The sequence below is a fragment of the Sarcophilus harrisii genome, chromosome 3 (assembly GCF_902635505.1).
Source record: "Sarcophilus harrisii chromosome 3, mSarHar1.11, whole genome shotgun sequence".
NCBI lineage: Eukaryota > Metazoa > Chordata > Mammalia > Dasyuromorphia > Dasyuridae > Sarcophilus > Sarcophilus harrisii.
In genome coordinates, this window is record NC_045428.1 from 11,818,509 (window position 1) to 11,825,640 (window position 7,132).

Genomic DNA, 7,132 nt, shown 5'->3' on the forward strand with positions numbered 1-7,132 from the left:
AGTGTTGTTTATCCTATAAATTGTTTTCTTGGCTCTATTTAATGTACTCTAAATCAATTGATACTTGTCTTTCCAAGTTTGTCTAAAATGAACTCTTACCTCATTTATTGAGGTTCAATAATATTTCCATTATATTTATTTATTCAGCCTTTCCCCAATCAATTGGTGCCTCTTTGGTCAAAAAATTTTGATACATGGAAAAATCCTGCTAATTTTTGTATGTGTGGATCTTTTTTCTTCTTCCTTTCATCTCTTTGGAATATGAGACTAATAGTGGCATCAGTAAGGCTAAGGGTATGCAAAGTTTACTGACTTGGGGGGCACAGAGCAAAAATGACTTTCCAGGATTGTTGGATCAATGCAGAACTTCGCTGAGAGCATGCCAACATGGCTCTTTCTGCAATCCTTTCAATAACTGTCATTTTTGAAGTCCTCTTTACCAATCTGAACATGCTGAGGAAGAGCTTTGGGGCTGCTTTCATTTGTATTTTTGTAATAATTAATGATTTCTTGCATTTTTCCTATCACTGTTGACTTTTTGGACCTCTCTCTTTGAGAACTGCCTTTCATATCCTTTTCTGGTTTCTATCTATTTCAATCACAGTCATGGAGACTGGTTTTTGTAAGAATGTACTTGTGGAAGCTATTTATATATACCAATAGGAATACAAATACTCATAAAGCCAATATTTATGTTTATGATCTAACAAGATAATCTTTTTGTGACAGCTGCTAAGTATAATTTTCAATACTGCACATGAGAAAGTATTTCCAGTGTTTTACTTCTGCCACATCAACAGAACCATAAGAGGAATATTGATTTAAAAAAAGAACAAAAACTATCAAACAAAACTCAATATTTTAATGCTTAAATACTAACTGCAAAAATTCACAAAATTTCAAGTCAATACTTTCTATTTCTTCTCTATTTTCCCCAAACTCATCCATTGTCAAATAGTATCAATTCTGCTGTTCCCAAAACTGTCCCAGCAATCCCTTTCTCTCTGCTCTCACAAACTTAATCCTTATTCAGGCCCTTTTCTCTTTCTGGAACTTTAGCAATAGCATTCTAATGATTCATGTAAAATCTCAGATTGTGCAGAAGACCTTTTCCAGTCTCCATTCTATCTCCTTCTAATTGGTAACACATCCCCTTTGAAATTATCTTTATAACTTTTTGTGCAGAGATAGATGTATCTACATATGTTGTCTCTTCCTTTAGAATGTACCACTCCTGGAGAGCAGGGTCTCAGGAGAAGGGGATGTATTATGTAGGAAGAGTTTATTTTTCTTTTTTTTTCACATTCTCACGATATCTTACACAAAATAAACTAAATAATTCTTGTTGACATGACTTTGTAAAACTGTGTGTATAATATGATATATACAATAGACATTTATATATATATATAATATGTGTATATATAAATATCCATCCATCCATCTTTCTGTGTCTATAGCACTCCAGATTCTTTTATCATTCAATTTTTCTCAGAATCTGTGCAAAACACACACACACATATATAAACATAAGCACACACATATACATAAGATGATTTTGAAATATATAGAAATAATTGATATTTGCTTTGTGTACATATTCTATTCTAATGGTGAATGGAAAGAGCCAGAGGAAAGAAATCCAGAGGTGATAAAGGATCCCATGAAGGACTATCCTCTCAAAAATATCTCATCTACTAGTCTAAGAAAAATAGCATTGATTTTTTGTGGAGTTTTTTGTCTTATCCTCATTATTTCTCCTCTTTGTCCATTTGAACCAGTGAAAGAAAAACTAGTAGAGCAAAATGCCCAAGTTTAGGACTCCACTTTAATTGTGAGACAGTGCTTACTGTGTAGCTCCTCCACTCTGAGACTATTGAGATGTTGGTTCATTATTCTATGTTTGTGGTGTGTGTGTGTGTGTGTGTGTGTGTGTGTGTGTGTGGCTGATTGGTTGGAAATAACAAAATTCAAAACAAATAACTTCTGTTAGGGGGACTAACTTGCCCCCCCTGGGGAGAGGCATTCTTCCCCACTGGGAAGACTATGAAATGATTTGGGCTACAATGGTTCAGTTAAAGGCATATTGTCCTAGACAACTCTGAGGCAAGGATGGAGTTCCACTTCAGCAATCGTTGCCAGTCTGCTTTCAACTCTCGGCATGGCAAGGGCAAAGACTTGGAGGCACTCTCCCAAGATTCCACTGGGCACTGATGACATTATAGAAATGAAGCTCTCAGGGCTGCTTCATGAAACATTTGCAGAAGGAAAAAACATCTCCCTGATGACTCCAACGTTCACCAATTGGATGGATGCCAATGTATGGTTACATATATTCTACATTTTGTAACCTATGGCCATGTTATATTTATGCCCAGTAGCAGAAGGTAAGCTTCCTGACACAAGATAGATTTCCTGTTTTTGCCTTCGTATCCACCTTGTTTAGCACCCTGCCATGAATGTATTAATAAGTGCTCATTGAATGGAATTGGATTCTCATTTTACATCATAGCTCAGTTTTGAAACATTTTAAAATTGCAGTCCTGGAAATCTTAAAGTGGTAGAGGACATAGAAATGCAAAGAATGGTGGATTCAGTGAGGTTAATGAGGCAAGTACCATCTAGTAATGGTTCAGACCATGTGCATGTAAGATATGAGGGAGATAGGTGTTTGTCACTCTCCCTATGAATCATATGGAATGTCTGAGGCAAATAATTCTCAATCTAATTAAGGGTTAGCTGCACTGTGGGACGTCTGGGACTGAGATGAGAGCTAAAGAAAATCAAAGCTACTTCAGGGCTCCAAGAGTGCTGAATTCTGTAATTGGAAGCATAAGTTCAGATGAAACGATTCCTCGTACCCTAGTCTAAAATATTTCATGTATAATCTCTTTTTTTGCCTTTTTTTCTTTGGTAAGACAATATCAATGACTATCTTAGGTCTTAATTTTTATTTTCTTCCCCGTCCGTGGACAAGAGATGGGATTATTCAGCCTCGTAGCTGAATTGGCTCATTGGGCATTCTTTTTGGCTTGCTTAGGATTCCTTCTGAAAGGGCTGTGTTTGTGGTTTGGCACTGGGTAAGGAGAATGTTTGGGATAACAGAAAGTCAATCACTCTCAACTTTCTATAGTGGATAAAAGAAGCATTAGGTGTATTGAGAAAAGCTTCTACAAAGCTCGCTTGTGAAAAGCAATCTTCAGCCTCATATTTTGGAAACTATAGAAGGGGAGAATAGCTACCAACTCTTTCAAAGAGCTGGCATCCCAAACCCAAAATATTAATGAGACCATCAGGTATTGAGTTTAATCAAGGAAAAAAAATATATAGAACGCCGATAGTATAAGGAAATCAACTTTCCCTTTGAACTATTGTCTTCAGGAGCAATTTTACATTAGTGACCTAGATAAGAAAGAATTTAGTGTTGAGGCTTGATAAAGAGCCTTCCTTCATATCGATGCCCTTGGTTCTCACTGCCAACTTCGAATTTCAGCAGCCTACTTAAAAGCAACTGAATTTAGATGTGCTCCGCGACACTAACTCATGGGTGACAGTTTTCACAAAAGTAGCCAGTTGTTTTAAAAGTGATAATATATTCTCTTCCTTTGCAATGCTGCAGAAATACTTCCGCCACTCTACAGAGAGTAGCAAAAGTGAGCTGATTTGATTTGTCACTGGCCTTAAAGGAATTGCCCTGTGAGTTTTTATGCCTTTGTGAGGGCTTTTATTTCACTTTAAAAACTCAGTTCTACTGTGCATACCCTTTGACCCAGCAGTGTTTCTACTGGGCTTATATCTAAATTATACCTCAAGGAGATACTAAAGAAGGGAAAGGGACCTGTATGTGACAAAATCTTTGTGGCAGCCCTGTTTGTAGTGGCCAGAAACTGGAAAATGAATGGATGCGCATCAATTGGAGAATGGTTGGGTAAATTGTGGTATATGAATGTTATAGAATATTATTGTTCTGTAAGAAATGACCAGCAGGATGAATAGAGAGAGGATTGGAGAGAATTACATGAACTGATGCTAAGTGAAATGAGCAGAACCAGGAAATCATTATATACATCAACAACAATACTGTATGAAGATGCAATCTGATGGAAGTGGATTTCTTTGACAAAGAGACCTAATTCAGCTTCAATTGATCAATGATGGACAGAAGCAGCTACACCCAAAGAAAAAAACACTGGGAAATGAATGTAAACTGTTTGCATTCTTGTTTTTCTTCCCAGGTTATTTTTACCTTCTGAATCCAATTCTCCCTGTGCAATAAGAGAATTGTTCAGTTCTGCACACATACATTGTATCTAGGATATACTACGACATATTCAACATATATAGGACTGCTTGCCGTCTAGGGGAGGGAATGGAGGGTAGGAGGGAAAAATCGGAACAGAAGTGAGTGCAAGGGATAATGTTGTAAAAAATTACCCTGGCATGGGTTCTGTCAATAAAAAGTTATAAAAAAAATAAAAATAAAAATAAAAACTCAGTTCTATAAACAAATTGTAAAAGAATTTATGCAAAATGCAGATATTCCATGTTGCTATCTGCAAATTTCCTGAGACAAGAAAATTACTTGGAATTCTGAAATATGGATAAAAGAAACAAGGGACTGTTCAACAGACTAAATAGGGCAGAACAAAGTCAAAAGTTCAATTCCAAGATTGGGTATCTTTTAAAAATGTATAAAAAAAATCTGGGAAGAAAAAGGTACATTTTTATTGTTGGGGAATCATTGAAAAAAAATGTTGCATATTATGTAATGGAATATTATTGTACCATTAAAATGATGAATATAAGAAATTCAGAGAAACATGAGAAGATTTGTATCAACTGAAACAAAGTAAGCAGAACCAGGGACACAATAAACACAGTGATACAATGATATAATCAAAAGGATACTAAAATGGGCATCATGTTGGGTAACAATAATAGCCCATCTTAGCTCCAGAAAAAAATCATGAAATACATCTCCTTCCTTTCCCTGGAGTGGAAGGTGTTATTTTCCCCAATGGAACATAAGCTACTAGAGAGCAGGAATGGTTTGATTTTTTATCTTTTTTATCTAGCCTAGGTCATGTCTGATATATAATAGATACTGAATAAATGCTTTTTGATTGATTTATTGACATGGTTCCAATATGTTGCATGTGCTTTCAGATTTGGTTACTTTGAAAGCTTGTTTTCCTTAAATGTTTTTCTTTGTTATACAAAAAAGCTCATTCTATGGAGGGATAGAGATATTTTCAGATAAAAGACATCAACAAAACTTTAATTACAAAATTATAGGAAAGTATATATTTTAATCGGTCTATGTATATGTTGAAATATATACTTACGTATGTTTTTGGTACTTCATAAATTATTCCAAGGTATTTCTAACTCCATTATCGCATTTGAAAGTAGAATGTCAGGAAAAGAATGACAACAGTAAGACAGCATACCAAAATTTGTGGAATGCAATCCAAGCATTTTGAAATGCTTATATCAGTAAATGGAAGAAAGAGCAAATCAATGAATTGGGCATGCAACTGGGAAAAAAAAACTAGAAAAAAAACAAATTAAAAATCCTGAAGTAAACATCAAAATGGAAATAGACAAATCAAAGGACAGATAACAAAACTGAAAGTAAAAAAAAGAAAGAGAAAGAGAGAAAGAAAGAAGGAAGGAAAGAAAGAAAGAAAGAAAGAAAGAAAGAAAGAAAGAAAGAAAGAAAGAAAGAAAGGAAGGAAGAAGGAAAGAAAGAAAGAAGGAAGAAAAGAAAGAAGGAAAGAAAGAAAGAAGGAAGAAAAGAAAGAAGGAAAGAAAGAAAGAAGGAAGAAAAGAAAGAAAGAAAGAAAGAAAGGAAACTAGTAAATATAAGTAGAGGGTGATTTTATTTTAGAAAATAATAAAATAGATAAATGATTGGTTTATTTGGGTAAAAAAAAAGAATCAGGATACAGAAATGAGTTTAAATCTTTCTCAGAAACTAATGACAGGCTTGTCACTTTAACTCTGTCTGCCTCAGTTTCTTCATTTACAAAACAGAGATAACCTGCCTGGATTGTTTGTGAGGAGAAAATGAGATTATATTGTAAAGAGATCATATATTTTAAAGTACTTTCTAAGTCTTTATGTGTTATATAATTGCTATAATTATTATTATTCACTTATGAGACTCTTCTATTAAGCCTATCCTGTCCTCTACTAAGATATGCTCAATAAGCAATGAATGAACACATTAATCTTTATTGGACACAGTTCTTAGATTTCAAAATGAAATATGCATGTAAAGTAAATATAATTTTGGGTGGTTAAGATTCTGAATTCATGAGCCAATATGGACAGTGGGGGGCATCCATCTCCCTTTATAATATCAAGAGGGCTCTGATTGCACTGTTGCACAGAGATTCTATCAGGAAAGCATGTCCTGAGAGTACTTAATAATCTGCATTTTAAAACATATTTTAAAAATTGACAATTGAAGGAGTAATGTTTTTGTCCCTGAATCCTAGGTAGGGAAGAAAAGAGATCTGTGTGTCTTGGACAAGATTTGAAAACTATGCCCCCTATGGGTAATTGCACGTCAATTCCTTTGGACCCTCATAAGAGAACAGCACCAAATAAACAGTATTCTTCCACAGACTATATGAGCATGGAAAAAAAAATCCTGGAAAATTATCTTTGTGCCCTTCTGAGTGATGTGCCCTGCCTGTCATACTTGGCCCTAGCCCTGATGAGCTGATGTGCTAATTTTATCAGGGTGGAAAATGCCAAGTTTGAAAACTCCAGTCCATAATGCAGAACAGTGACTCATCTATAAACTTAAGACCTCAAGAGTTGAGTAAACTCTTATTGACTCCAATTCCTGCTGACCCCTCCATCCTAGAATAGCAACGTGGCAAATGTAAAATGTTAAAGTTTAACCTATTAGCACAACAAGAGAGCTTGCAGATTATCAAGTCCAACATCTTTTACAGAAGAAACTGAGTCCTGTGGCTCTGGAATATAGGTCTGACTTAAGCATTGCAGTCAAAAATCAGCTTTAGTTTCCTAACTCACTTTTTCAAGCTTCAAAGTGTCTTGGTGACAGTTAAGACCAGATGCTTATATCTTCTTTTCTATATGTGTCTCGCTAATATCG